The 16,303-nt window shown below is 35.2% G+C and overlaps 1 pseudogene; it reads right to left on the reverse strand.

Moving 5' to 3' along the window:
• Positions 1-12,681: 12,681 nt before the first annotated feature.
• On the reverse strand, positions 12,682-14,722 carry LOC100013706 (tyrosine-protein phosphatase non-receptor type 11-like; annotated as a pseudogene).
• Positions 14,723-16,303: the final 1,581 nt, after the last annotated feature.

Consider the following 16,303-nt stretch of genomic DNA (forward strand, 5'->3'; position numbering starts at 1 on the left):
AGTAATCTTGGCAGTATTGTCAGTGAGGGTTGGCTAATTGGGTTGTTTATTCCCTAAGGGAAGGGAGATTCCTAAATAGCTTCCCCAGCTAAGCCACTTAAGGTCTTGCTGCTTTTAGGTTTAAAAAAAATGACATGTTCAATTCAAATTAAGGAGAAAAGAGAAAAAAATGTTTTATACTCACCTGATCTCACTGCTGTGTTTTGAACTGTTGAGTTAGATGCTTAAAAGACTGTCTTGAGGAGGTAATAAAGAGATAAAGGAAAGGAAGGTTTCACAGAAATTTGAGGGTCCTGGTAACAACCTTCGTGGATTAGCCAGACTGTAAGGGGTAAATTTGGGGTTATTTAATTAATATATTATACTAATGGTTGCCAGGGATTAATTCAAATCCAAATAAAAATTCTCAAGTCAGTTTGAAACTTAATGGTGGTTTAATTAATATAGAGGGAAGGAATTAAGAAGATGAAGAGAGAGAAAGGGGTATAAGATTTCTCCAGCCTAGCCTAAACCAAGGGAAATTCAGAGACCTCAGCCACAAGGCCTCCTCCAAGATTAAAACTAGCTCAGCTTCCAGCCACAAGGTCTCCTCCTAGATGAGGGTCCTCCTAGGAGGATAATGTATTAGGAAAAGTAAAGGAAATAAAGGGAATCAGCCTCTGGGAGAGCTCAGGTAAGATGCATCACCTGACCCCAACTACTGAGCTTCTTCCAGTTACCACACCCAGGATGCTCACCACCAAACCCAGACAAGAGCTGCAGGCACTCCAAGACACCAATAGCATGCTGCCACCATCTATACCACTGACAAACCCAATGTCTCCAAGAGAAAGAGACCCAGAGCTCAATGCCTCTACCACCAAAGAGAACCTCAGCAAGAGGAAGTGACACAAATATGTAGACTTTTTTTCACATCACTTCCTGTGTCTCACATGTACCAATGGTTGCTTATGCTTGACTTAGGACAGCACAGGGGGTCTGTCAGTTGTTTCTTATTTGTCACTTGCTAGCACATGTCTGTCATAGGCCATCCTCCTCAATACTTAATCCTTAAGTAGGGATGTAGATATTCAGATGTAGATGTTAGGATTTTAAAGATTTAATCAGAGTGGAGAAAATTAAAATTCACTGTAGTATTTATACCAAGAATGCAAGGATGTTTCATTATTAGGAAAACCATCCACATAATTGACCATATCAACAAGCAAATCAACAAAAATTCACATGATTATCTCAATAGGTGCAGAAAACGCCTTTGACAAAATACAACACTCATTCCTATTGAAAACACTGAAAGCATAGGAACAGAAAGGCCTTTCCTAAAAATAATAAACAGTATAGATCTAAAATCATCAGCAAATATCATCTAGTAGTAGTAGTAGTCTCTTGGTAACCGAGGATGACGATTGTCTTTGTGTGTTTTTCTGCACAAAGACACTTGTGCGTGAACATTTAAGTGGAAAAGTTGATGTACAGAGACAGTCCCACTCTCTCAGCTTTGGAAGCCTGGGTCCATTGGCATGAAAAGTCATTACACCTGGAGACTTTCTCAGCTGCATTGGATGACCGTGTTGTCTTTTGTGCTCCAACATGCCCTAAGCACTCCACAGTGCCTTGCTGTATCACCATCTCAGCCATTGAACCTTCTTGTTGGTTTCTTCCTCCTGTTCTGCTGAAACAGTCTTCACATTCTGGGTACAATGGGAATAAACTAGAAGCCTTCCCAATAAGATCAAGAGTGAAAGAAGGATGCCCATTATCGCCTCTATTATTTAACATTGTACTAGAAACACTAGCTGTAGCAATTAGAGAAGAAAAACAAACTGAAGTGATTAAAGTAGGCAATGAGGAAATGAAACTATCACTCTTAGCAGATGACATGGTGGTATACTTAAAGAATCTTAGAAAAATTAACTAAAATACCAGTAGAGATAATTAACAACTTTAGCAAAGTTGCAGGATAAACCCACATCAATCATCAGTATTTCTATATAATCCCAACAAAACTCAGCAGCAGGAGTTAGAAAGAGAATCTCCATTTAAAATCACTCTTGACAATATAAAATATTTAGGAATTTATCTGCTCAGACAAACACAGGAACTATATGAACACAACTACAAAAGACTTTTCACACAATTAAAACTAGATCTAAATGACTGGAAAAACATTAACTCTCATGGGTAGGTTGATCTAACATAATAAAAATGAAAATCCTACCCATGTTAATCTAGTTATTCAGTGCCATACCTATCAAACTACCAAGAAACTTTTAATGGATTAAAAAAAAAACTATAAAAAAGTTCATTTGGAAGAATAAAAGATCAAGAATATCAAGGGAAATGATGAAAAAAAAATATGTGAAGGATGGAGGCTTGGAAGTACCAGATCTTAAACTACATTATAAAGCAGTGGTCATCAAAATAATATGTCATCAGCTAAGAGACAAAAGGGTGCAACAATGGAATTGACTAGGGATAAATGATAACAGCTAGCTAGTGTTAGATTAAACCCAAAGATTCCAAGTTTGGGGACAGGAACTTACTATTTGAAAAAAACTGCTGGAAAATTAGAAAACAGTATGGGAGAGATTATGTTTAGAGAAATACTTCACACCCTTTACCAAGATAAATTCAAAAAGGATAAATGACTTAAATATAAAGAGTGAAATAAATAAATTAGGTGAACCTACAACAGTATAAATGTCATATCTGTGGGAAAGGATGGAATTTAAGATCAAGCAAGAGATAGAGATCATTGCAAAATATAAAGTGAATGATTTTGATTATATCAAATTAAAAAAGATTTTCTACAAACAAAACCAATGCAACCAAAATTAGAAGGAAAGTAATAACCTGGGAGAACATTTTATAACAAAACTATCTGACAAAGGTTTAATTTTCCAAACATATAAGGAACTAAGTCAAATTCACAAAAAAGAAAAATTAACCATTCCCCAGTCAACAAATGGTGAAAGGATATGAATAGGTAGTTTTCACATGATGAAATGAAAACTGTCAATAAACACATGAAAAATGTTCCAAATCTTTCCTGATTAGAGAAATGCAAAATACAAATATTCTGATTCACCACCTTATACCTAGAAGATTGGCTAATATGGCATCAAAGAAAAGTGATAAATGTTGGAGGGGATGTGGCAAAATTGGGACACTAATGCACTGCTGATGGAATTGTGAATTGGTCCAACCATTCTGGAGGGCAATTTGGAGCTATATGTAGAGGGCTTTAAAAAATCCTACCCTTTGACCCAGTCATACCACTTCTTGGTTTGTACCCCAAAGAGGTAATAGGGGAAAATACTCATACAAAATATTTATAGCCATACTCTTTGTAATGACAAAAAATTGGAAAATGAGAGTGTATCCATAGATTGTGGAATGGCTGAACAAATCGTGGTGTATGTTGGGAATGGAATATTATTGTGCTAAAAGGAATAAAGAATGAGAGGAATTCCATGTGAACTGGAATGTCCTCCAGGAATTGATGAAGAGCTAAAGGATCAGAACTAGAAGAACATTGTACACAGTGACAGATATATTGTGGCACTTTTGAATGTATAGGCTTTTCTACTGGCAACAATGCAATGACCCAGGACAATCCAGAGGAACTTATGAGAAAGAACGTAATCCATATCCAGAGAAAGAACTGTGGGAACAGAAATATCAAAGAGAAACATATGATTGATTACTTAGTTTGACAGGGATAGGATTCGAGTTTTAATCTTAAAAGATTACTCAACACATAAGAACAAATAAGAATAACATGGAAACAGGTTTTGAACAATGATACATGTATAACCCAGTGGAATTGCTTGTAAGCTCTGGGAGTTGGAAGGTAAGGAGGCTGGTCATGAATCATGTAACCATGGAAAAAATATTCTAAATTTAAAAAATTAAAAAAATACTACAGCAATATATTACAAGGATTATTCACTATTATCAGGTGGGATTTATATCCTGAATTCAAGACTGTTTTAATATTAGGAAAATTATCAGCATAATTGACTATATCAATATTCAACTAATAGTTATCACATAATTATCTCAATAGATGCAAAAAAAACTTTTGATAAACTGAAATACCCATTTCTATGAAAAATGCTAGAAAGCATAAAAAATTTAAAGAATGGTTCCTTAAAATAATAGTATTTATTGAAAATCTTCAGCAAGTATCATATGCAATGACAATAAGTTAGAAGGCTTTCCAATGAGATTAGGAGAGAAGCAAAGATGCCCATTATCACCACTATTATGTAATATTATACTAGAATAGCTAGTTTAGCAATTAGAGAAGAAAAACAAATTGAAGGAATTAAAGTAGGCAATAAGGAAACAAATTACCAATCTTCGTGGATGATATAATGGTATACTTAGAGATTCCTAGAAGATGAACTCAAGTAGTGGAAATAATTAATAACTTTAGCAAAGTTACAGGATACAAAATAAAACCACATTAATCATCAACATTTCTATATATTTCCAACAAAACTCAGCAGCAAGAATTAGAATGAGAAACTCCATTTAAAATCAATCTAGAAACCATAAAAATATGGGAATCTTTTTGTTAAGACAAACACAGGGATTATATGAACACAATTATGAAACTCTGTTCACACAAATGAAGTTAAATCTAAACAATTGCAAAAGAAATATCAATTGTTCATGTGTAGTCTGACCTAATGTAATAAAAATGAAAATCCTATCTAAAGTAACCTACTTATTCAGTGCCATTCCAATCAAACTACCAAAAAACTATGTTATAGAACTAGAAAAAATAATAACAAAATTCATCTTGAATAATAAAAGATAAAGATTATCAAGAGAACTAATGAAAAAAAGGGAAGGAAGGTGACCTGGAAATACCAGATCTTAAACTATAAAGCACTAATCAATAAAATTATCTAGTACCGGATAAGAAATAGAAGAGTAGAGTAATGGAATAGATTGTTATAGATCAGGGTTATAAATTAGGGGTAAATGACCTCAATCTAGGGTTTGATAAATCCCAGCTTTTGGGACAAGAACTCTATTTGAGAACAACTCTTGGCAAAGTTGGAAAATAATATGACAAAAATTAGGTATATGATTTAAACATAAAGAGTCATATTATAAGTAAATTGGGGGAATATAGAATAGTTTACCTGTCATATCTATGAAAAATGGAAGAATCTATGACTGATCATAAAATAGAGAACATTAGAAGAAGTAAAATGGATAATTTTTATTATATTAAATTTTAAAAAGTTTTGTACAAATAAAAACAGTTCAACAAATATTAGAAGAAAAACAGTAAAGTGAGAAAAATTTATAACTAATTTCTCTGATCAAGGTCGCATTTCTCAAATATATAAAGAACTAAGTCAAATTTGTAAGAATTCAAGTCATTTCCCCAATTGATAAATGATCAAAGGAAATGAATAGGCATTTTTCAGATGAAGAAATGAAAGCTCTCATAATCATATAAAAATATTCTAAATTACTCTTGATTAGAGAAATGCAAATTAATAAAACTCTGAGGTACTATCTCATACCTATCAGATTGGCCAAAATGACAGAGATAAATGTTGGAGTGAATGTGGCAAAACTGGGACACTAATGCATTGTTGGTGGAGTTGTGAACTGATCCAAGCACTCTGGAGGGCTATTTGGAATTATGCCTAAAGTGCTATAAATAAATGCATACCTTTGGATCCATTAATATCACTAGTAGGTCTGAATCCGAAAGAAATTTTTAAAAATGGGAAAGGACCTGTCTGTAGAAAAATATTTATAGCAGCTCTTTTTGTATGACAAAGAATTGGAGACTAACAGGATGTCCCACAATCAGGAAATGGCTGAACCAATCCTGGTAAATGATGGTGATGGCATAGTATTGTGCTGTAAGGAATGATAAACAGGATGATTTCAGAAAGAGTTGGAAAGGCCTATGTAAACTGATGCAGCGTGAAATAAGCAGAACCAGGAGAACATTGTACACAGTAACTGAGATATTGTGGAATGATCAAATATGATAGACTTTGCTACTAACAGCAATACAATGATCCAGGACACTTCTGAGGGCCTTACAAAAAAGAGTGCTATTTACCTCCAAAGAAAGAACTGTTGGAGTAGAAATATAGATGAAAACATATGATTTCTCACTTGTTTATTTGGACAAATGTCTTGGGGTTTTGATTTTATAAGATTCTTTACTTAAAAAAGTGAATAATATGGAAATATGTTTTGTGTGGTAATATATGTATGACCCAGATTGAATTGGTTTTCAGCTCTGGGAGAGGAAAGGGAAGAAGGGAGGGAAACAATATGGATCCTATAAATTTGGAAAACCAGTGTGAACATTTATTATTAAAATAAAAAATAAAGATGAAGTAAAAAAATAGATACATTTTCTTTCTTCCATTTCATAGTCACCATGGCATAGTGGATAGAGAATTGATATCAGATACATGAGGGCTAGGATTGAAGTCTCCTATTTGATACATATTGGTTTTGTGATTCTTAACCTCTCTAAAAGAAAAAATTACAGAGAAAGTGACATCATGCATTTATAGAGGGAGTTTCCTTATCTGAGAGCTCCCTATATTAACTAAAGCAGCTTTGTTCCTCTTCCCCTATATTCTTGACCAGTAATCCCATCCTATTACATATTACCTTTTCTTTTGACTGGGATGATCCAGGAAAGCTTCACAGACATCTTCCTTTCTGAAATAGTGAAGAACCTGTCTGAATCACTCAAATGGCATTATATACTGCTTTTATAGATATTTATGTGTATCTCACTTACTTGACATAGTCTAATCCATGCTACTGGTCTAACCTTCTATATCATGGTATTATCTCACCATTTAAATTTATAGTACCCTCATCATACCTTAAATTTTGTAGGTTGTTTTATTCAGAGAATAAATTTCAACTGATTTTGAAGGAAGTACTTTTTATTAGTAGGTACTTAGTGCTTTTGCCTTCTCTCATCTCCTTACCAAGTCTTGTTTCAGTGTCATAAAATTATAGAATCTATGAGTTTACCTCAAAGTTGACCATGAATGTCAGCTAGTCCTAACATTATATAAAAAGAACTCCTCTCTAAAACATCACAAGACACACATCTAGCCATTGTTTGAATATTCCCAATAAGGAAGACTTCACTGTCTTCCAAAGTAACCCATTCCATCTTTGGATAATCACAATTATTATAATAATTTTCCTTATATCAATCACATTATGCTTTTCTGTAACTTCCACTTTGTTCTGTCCTTTGGAACCAAGGAAAATGAGTTATATTCTCTTTCATTTAGCAGTCCTTAAATAACTTTGACATTTGTATGGAGGATATATTGGAATGGGAGACATGAAGAAATAGAAGACTAATTGGGAGACTATTGTTAGCTCATGTGATGTATACTTGAACTAGAGTAGTGGCTCGGATTAAAGAAATGTACACACATTGTAAAAGAAAAGTTAAGTATAGAATTGTCATATTTTATTTCTAGGGCTTCATCACATCTGTCCTCAACTATTCTTAATGAGAGGCCATACTTTAATACATCCCGTTCAAAGCCACATAAATAATTTTCCTAAAACACAAGTATGAACTTATCACCACCCTCTACACTCATACCTAAACATGGACATGTCTTCCCATTAGAAAGTAATTCTCTTTAGGATTGGATTTATTTTGATATTCTGTTTGTATTTCCAGTGTATATTCCACTGTCTGGCAAATAAGTGAATAAGTGCTTATTATACACCAACTGATTGAAAAATTAATGGATGGAAGGATGGATGGATGGATGGATGGATGGACTATAGATCAACAACTGAAATTCCTGCTCATGTGCTGACATAAAGATGATTTCTTTTAGGGAGTAAAAATAGCTTGAACTTATAGTGTCAGTAGAGTGTCTATGAAGAGGCTTTTATTACAATCAAAGAGAAAGTATAAGACTGAGGCTCTAAGTCATCATTTAGCTTCAAAATAATGTGTGAATATACATGTACTTATGGGTTTAGATATAGATATATTTAAATTATAAAATAATCAAGAAAATCAGGGCATAGGAAACAAGAGAGATCTTCAAATGCCTTCCTTTTTGTCTTTTGTAATACATTTTGTAATTCAGATTCATAGCAAAAAAAATGTCAGAATTATGTTACAAAACAACAAATGATGATACCAATTTCCCACTTCAGTAGCCCAATCATGTTGGATCTTAATGTAGAACAGACATTCTTAATCTGGAGTTTATTAATCCTTTAACAATTAAATAACTGTGTGTCCATATAATTCATTTCCTTTGGAATATTATGTGTTTTATTTTGCATTAAATTGAAGTAGTTATGTGGCACAGTGCATGGAGCACTATATTGTTCTGAGTTAAAATTGTAAGATCTGAGTTAAAACACTTACTAGTTTTGTGTCCTTGGACAAGTCATTTAATCACTATTTGCTTGAATTTCCTTATTGTAATATGGGGATCACAATGACACTTTCCTCAAAGGATAGTTGTGAGAATACAATGATATAATATTTGCAAAAGAACAGCATGTGGCATGTCCCAACAGTTAAAGGACGAAATCTAGACAATAATCTAAATGTTGTCAAATAGGCAGGGGAAAAAACAAGATTATTTAGTTCTGATGTGTTTGGAATTGTTGACTATCTGCTCCCTGATAGTGCTTTTCTTCCTTGGCTTTCAAGGCACACTTTTTTTTTCTATTTATTCTTCTATCTGTCTAATTATTCCTTGCCTCAATGCCTCTCTTGTCTCTTGGAATGATTAAAATTAATCTTGGAGACTGTATATTACAATATAAGTATGTATTAGTACTAGTGAGAGAAAGAGAAAGAAAAATCACCAGGCGGTCTTAACTAAAAGAAAAAATAAACAATCTTCAACGCTTTCCTAGAACTCGTTCCCAGCTGAGTTTCAAGCAGAGCAGAGAGTTCAAGCTTCAGCTTGTGTTCAGAAAGAATTCCACATTAAAGAGAGCCCCATTACTGCCTGGCCTCTCTTTTTATAAAGTTGATGACATTACTGCTACTGGGGTTCTCTAATTGAACAGTCTGGGTAAAGATTCCTGACTTCCATATATGTCACTATCACTGGCCTCATGGGGACATAGCCCCTTCCCAAAGTTAGAATTCCAGGTACCTATGTGGCCCTTTAATCACATGACTTATTGGCATTCTAACTTAATATGTATATGTGGATAAGGGATTGTATTTTTATGTTAACTTCACATACTTAAGTTATATGTGTCCCACTTTTATATTCTCTACATACTTTGTCCCTATACATATTATCTCTGCTTCTCTGTTGGCCTTGATAATGTCTAAGAGATGCCTACTCAAAAACATGTCCAAAACTAAATTTATTCTTCTCTATTTCTATAAAGTCTGGATAAGTCCTCTAATATCCTCTTCATATAAAATTGTTGTTCAGTCATTGTAGTCATGTTCAACTCTTTGTGACCCCATTTGAGGTTTTCTTGGCAAAGATACTGGATTGGTTTGTTATTTCCTTCTCCAGCTCATTTTACAGATGAAGGACTGAGGCAAACAAGAGTTAAATGACTTAAGGACAGATTTGAAATCAGGAAAATGTCTTTCTGATTCCAGGCATGGTTTTCTATCCACTGGGCTACCTACGTAAAATAGGAATTTTGAAGTTATATTTGACACTGTTCTCTCCCAAGTCCAATCAGTTTTGAAATAATTCTAAGCTACAACATCTCAATAGCCCCAAATAACCATAGTTTGCTAGATCACCCTACTTACATCATCACTTTCTACTACCTTTCACAATGACAAAATATTCTTTCTTACATATATTTGTGTTTTCTCTTTTTCTCAACAATATTTTGATGTCTCTCTGTTCCTTTTGTAATTTAGTATGTCCCCTGAAAAAATTAGTTTGGAAAAATGCTAACAAAACCCTTTAAATTTAAGAGTATTTTAGAAAAGGGAGATGAGAACAACAGAATAAAGCCAGGGGAGTTCTGGGGAAGTAGAGGAAGAGAACAAGAGGAGGAGAAAGGGAAAGGGAAGGAGAGAAAATAAGATGGAGAAAGTGAAATAGGTACAGAGGAGAGACAAACATAGAAAAAAAGAGACAGATATTGGGGGAAGAGACAGTCAGACAGACAGAGACAGACAGACAGACAGAGAAGAGAGAGAGAGAGAGAGAGAGAGAGAGAGAGAGAGAGAGAGAGAGAGAGAGAGAGAGAGAGAGAGAGAGAGAGAGAGAGAGAGAGAGAGAAAGACATTTTCCTGGGCTTTAGGGCTTAGAATTTTCACCTGACACAGAAAAAAATGAAAAGATCATTTCATTTAAAGGACACTGATTTTGATCCCTTTCTTTTCTGTACTTTAAACATCTTGGAAAACTCAAAAGCTGACCGGGCTGGATATATAACTGAGGAACTACATAATCTACTCATACAGGTTCAGAATGTTATTTTGAAGGCAGGGTTTGGGCTGCTTCTGAATGAAAATATTCTAAGAGAGATACCATGCCCACAGGCTCATCTTGAAAGAAAAGTGAAAAGTGATGTTTTATGTAAAAGGTTTCAATCCCACTCATAAATCATGATTTTTGGCTTATGCTCTATGGAAATTATTTTTAGCTTCCTTCCTTTTTTAGATAAAGCAACCTTATAGAAACATATTGTAAAGCCCTTCTCTCAGATTCCTTTTCAATATATTTAATCCCATAGAACAAATTCCACATGAAATCTGGTCGTATGAAATGATATAAGTTATTCAATCACATTCAGTTTTCCTGATCAATGCTACTCTTAGACAAATCTCTTCCTGAGTCTAGAATGGAGATCCAGTTTTTAAAAGGAATGTTATTTTCAAACAGAGATCTGTAATTGTGAATCATATGGGAAATCCCAGAACTAGAATGCAAGAGGTTATATTGGTTGGTGAAAGGATACTGACTTTTTTCAGGTAATTATCTCTGATGATAGAGGTGGCAAGGCTAGAATAAAACTAAGAAGGGTCTAGTGAGAATATAAATAGTTGTATTGATTGATGAATGGATGAACATTATTTTTTGTCATATTAATGTTAGAGACAAGAGAAGTTCTAGATAAGAATTGTCACCCAACTAGAAAACTCTGTAGGTTCAGAGTGGCAAAATTTCAGACTCTCCTTTGATCTGAGCTTTCTTCTCTTCCAATTGGGCTGAGGAGTGGAAATGAAACCCAGCTTCACCATGATCCTTGAGAACACACAAAAATACATTTTTTTCAGTATTTGTACATCATATACTATATATCCTAGGGCCTGTAATAACTCCTTACCCATGGCTACCACCTTTAGTTGCAGGTATCCTCCTCAATCTATTCTGGATCTATCACTAAGAATTAGATAATAAGGAAGAGAACTGACACTTTGCACCTGTTACTACTTCCTGAACAATATTAGTTCCCTCTATGCAGGTTTGGCATCTCTTCATGACTTATTACACAGCCATGTATAGGCACTTGTTCACTTCCTGGTCTGGAAAGGTCAGAGTTGTATTCTTAGCTAGATCTTGCCCTTAGTGTCTACAGACCTCCCTATCAGTCTTCTTATTCTGATATCAGCCCAATCTGAAGCATAAAATAGAAAAACCACAGTAGAAAGCCCAGATCAAAGAGTAGACTGTACTTCTACTTTAAACCCCTAGACTTTTCTAGAAGGCTGACTGTGGTTAAGTCCAGTAGCAATAAAGTAAGAGTCCAACCATGGGAAAACATACTATTGTATTTCTCCCACACAGATCTAAATTATGTATTTGTAAAACACAGAGCAGTAGGGCAACATTTAGATTTTATCATATATTAGACTTCATTAGGAACAATGAAATTTTGCAGCTTTAGAGAATGATCCCTGAAATCCTGGATTAAACAACACTCATTATTCCAGACAGAAAATGAAATTCATTCCAGCTATTTAATTCAAGATGTTGGAAATTCTGGCAGTAATATAAATTATGATGTCATAAAGTAGCCTGGAAGAATTAGCAAAGAAGACATAATCCCGTAATAAGTAACTATTACAAGGCAAAAACCCTGAATTAGAATGATTTTAAAATACACACACACATAAGAGGTAAAGAAAAACACAAGGCAGGGACAAGCTCAAATAGAATTCCTGAAAGTGATAAAGGATGAGTTTGGCTTTTTTAAGAGTTAAGAAAAAATTTATAAATAACTTAGAACACTGGAGAAAATAGAAAAGGAACAAGAAGTATTGAAGAAAGTATAGAAAAAATATAAAACATCATTCAAGGAATATACTCCTTTATAACTAAAATATAATACCATTCAGAAATTAATGAATCTATGATGCAACAAGAAATACTAAAACAATGTCAAGACATTAAAAATATAGTAGAAACTTCAAGGTATCTCTTATCAAAAACAACTAACTTGGAGTTAATTTAAGAGCCAATCAATTTCCTGAAAGAAATGGTCAAGAAAGAATCTTGACATGTCTCAGGAAATTAAGGAAAAATGCATATAACTTTTAGAACCAAAGGACAAGGTAAAAATAGAAAAAAAATCCACTGGGCACATTTTGAAAGAAGTCCAGAAATAAAAATCTTCCATAGCTGAAATCGTCTATATTATATTCAGAGCTTATATTTTTTTTTTTTGCAAAATGTGGAAATAAAAATTTGATAGCTTTCTCAATTTAAAACAAAATTCTATAAAATATAACATTGTCTACATTGTAGAGATGATTTCTTCTTATTTAAAAAACAAGCAATTGTTAATCAGGTTTTGTTGAGAGAAAAAAATCATAATCTTTATAGTTTTTCGCTTTGTTTATTAGCAGAAGTTAAACAGTCAAAATTCAAACCTTCCAAATTCATTCTTCACATGAAAGTCCTTGCATCTTTCTTTATCTTTTGGGGGTGACAGGGAATAATCACATCTAGCTCTGAGCTGAAATCTTGGCATGTCTTCTCATCTAAAATTTTTCTGCTGCTGCACCAATCCCACATTTTCATATACTCTAATACTATCTTCTCTCATTTCTGGACAGGTTGGAGTCAGTGTGCAGGGTAGTAGAGGACTCTAATCTCCAGTTGTCTGGTTCGCTAGGGAATATTTAATGTTTGTATATTATTGTCCTTTTCTCTTGCTTTTCTGTTTCTCTTCAATTCTGCACTGTAGTATCTCAATATAATGCTGCACAGCCATGTAGACAAATCTGTAGTGGGCTTCTGTTTGGACCATCCCTGACCTCTGGGATCTCACCATTAGAATCCTCTTGGGAACATCAATATCAATCCACACCTTTTTCTCTGATAATGTCAATAAGGATGTCAATCACAATGAAAGTTCCTGTCCTGCCAATCCCAGCACTGCAATACAACACCACAGAGCCTGCATCAGGAATGCTCTCCTGCTTGTTATGGATGGCTTCTAAAAAGTCCAGAAGACCCCTAGGGTCAATGGGCACACCGTGATCCGGCCAGGTTCCAAAATGGTACTGCCACACAGTTTTCTCAGTGTCCCCTTGTCCAAACTTAGAGAGTTTTAGTTATCCAAAAGTATGGACATGAGAAGCACTTTCTTTGACATTCCTAACACGCATAGTCCCATATTCCTTTAGAGCATATTCATTAGGCCAGTACTTGACACATTTACTCTTCCCTCTCTCTACTTCTTTCATTGTCATGGCAATAACTCGTGAATTCTCCTGGAACACCATTCTCCAGAAGTCGTTTACTGTGTTCTGTAGACAGCCTTGGGTTGCAATATAATTCTTTTTGGGTTTTGTGTTGCATTTGGTCTCAAATTCAGGAATGGTAATATTTGCATTAATATAATCTGAAACTGGTTCATTTTGATCCCCATCATGTAGGACGACCCTGGTATGATCAAAGGGCAAAATATTCTTATATATGTTTTTGTTTTTATTTTCTTGCTGCTGACCTTCTTTACGACTATAGAGGAGCTTGCATTCCTGCTGTTGGAGAGTCCCAAATTCTTCCCAAAACCCTTGTTTCACTTTATCTGTGGTCTCCGCTAATTAGCTTAATTCTCTCACCCAGCTTTCAATCTCTGCAGCATTGATACGAGTTGTATTCAGAGGCTGCTTGAGCTGTAGAACTGTACCCAAAGTTTCTACCATAGGGTTCTTCTTGTAATGCTCTACAAAGTCTGTTAAAGAGGCAAACTTCTCTCCTCCACCAACATCATATTTCAGATGCTGACAGCGAATCTTGAAGTGCGTCATTTTTGATTTGCCATCATTACTCTCGCCTTTATCGTCCCCTGTGCAGAAAGAATAAAATTCTCGGAGTGGCTCTGGCTTTCCCCCACGAGGAAGCTTCCATGTTTTCCTTTCTCAGTTAATAATTTCTCTGCTTCTTTCCTAGAAAGGTGCCCATGAAACCACCTTTCCGATGAAGGATCTGCACAGTGAGGGGATAATTGAGCTCAATAACATCACCACTTAATACTGTACTAACTCAGCCAGCGTGGCAAACTTTTCCCCTCCATACAGGTCATAATCGCCACCAGTATTCTGAATCTTGATGTAAGTGACAGCACCATTCCGCCTAACAGAAAGTGTGAAGTCTCCTAGATTGCTCTTACTGGGCCTGGCCAAGAAGCTGCCATCAACGCCTCGTGTCAGCAGTAAATTTTCTACCTCCACTCCAGTGATATTTCGGTGAAACCATTTCCGGAATGTCATGTCCCTCCCGCTCCCGGGCTCCTCCTATCAGCTTCCTCAGGGCCCAGGACGGCGGGGCGGGGCGGGGCGGGAGAGGGAGGGGGAGGGGGTGGTTAGCGTGGAGCGCATGGCTCTGCGGCTGCCATCCAGGCCTCCAGATCCCAGAAAGGACAGTCGAACCGCCCCCTCACCCCCCACCCCCGCCAAGCGCCTCCGCTCTGCTCTTCTCCCCCGAGCCTCCGCCCCCTGCCCCTCGCCGCCCAGCACAGGGATAGTGACGCCCCAGAGCGGATATTTTAAAGAAAATATTTTGCAAGCATCTCAGGAGAATTCAAGTAGCAAAGAACCACATTCAAAGAACCACAGAAGATTTTCTAGCCACAAATATACGGGAGTAGAGAGTTTGGAATACGATATTGCTAGCAAATAACATAGGTTTACAACCAAAAACAACTTACCCAGTGAACCTTCCCACAGAGAAAAATCATAACTTTAATGTAAGCGTGTCAGAGCTTGAGAAAACTTTAAAATATAAACACATGTGAAGTTAAAACAAAATTGAGAATCAACAATCATAAGTGACTAAACCAGGATAAAATATTTACATTCTATTTTGGGAGGCAGATAAATATGTCTCTTCAGAATGCTATAAGCATTAGGGATCATATAGAAAGTCTAATAGGGCAGAAGTCCTAAAAGTAGACATATGTTTTGATGAAAAGGAACAAAAATGCAAAGGGGCAGAAGGCAATACACTGGAAGAAGAAGCAGGGAGAGGAAGGATAGATGAAATTTTATTCCATAATTGAGCTTTACAACTAGAACACTTTATGAATAAGGTAGATTATGTGGATGACTTCATTCATATAATAGGGCAATACATGAACATTATTTCTATTCAAAGTGGTCAAAGGAAGGAAGAACAGAAAATTGATTGCAGAAACACATTTACCTCAATAGGAAAACAGGAAAGTAAATAGAAAGGAGAGGAGAGGAAAACAGAGACTATATTAGAATGAGAATTAATTCTCAAAAAAAAAACTGTAAATATAATGGATAATGAAGAGGGATTAAAAAAAAAAAGATAAGTAATTGAGATTGATCTTTGGCAGAGGGAACCAAAATAGGACTAAGATATCAGAAAGAAATTACATCAATTCTATAACACTGATACTAAGCATATTCCTTATCTTTATTTATCTTCATTTCATTATGGTAGGGGTACAAAAAAGAGAAGAATGATGTAATATGATGGATGGAAGGTATACAAAATTAATGATGATGACTACAAATGGAAAAAAAAATAACTCCCTCATAAAATAGAAGTAGGAAACAAAAACAAAGTAGGTAACAAAAAGAAAAACAAAATCCAACAATCTTTTATTTCTTTTTTAAAAATATTTTATTTGATCATTTCCAAGCATTATTCATTAAAGACAAAGATCATTTTCTTTTCCTCCACCCCCACCCCCATAGCATACTCGTGATTCCACTGGGTATCACATGTGTTCTTGATTCGAACCCATTGCCATGTTGTTAGTATTTCCATTAGAGTGTTCCTTTAGAGTCTCTCCTCTGTCATGTCCCCTCAACCACTATAGT

The sequence above is a fragment of the Monodelphis domestica genome, chromosome 1 (assembly GCF_027887165.1).
Source record: "Monodelphis domestica isolate mMonDom1 chromosome 1, mMonDom1.pri, whole genome shotgun sequence".
Taxonomy (NCBI): Eukaryota; Metazoa; Chordata; class Mammalia; order Didelphimorphia; family Didelphidae; genus Monodelphis; species Monodelphis domestica.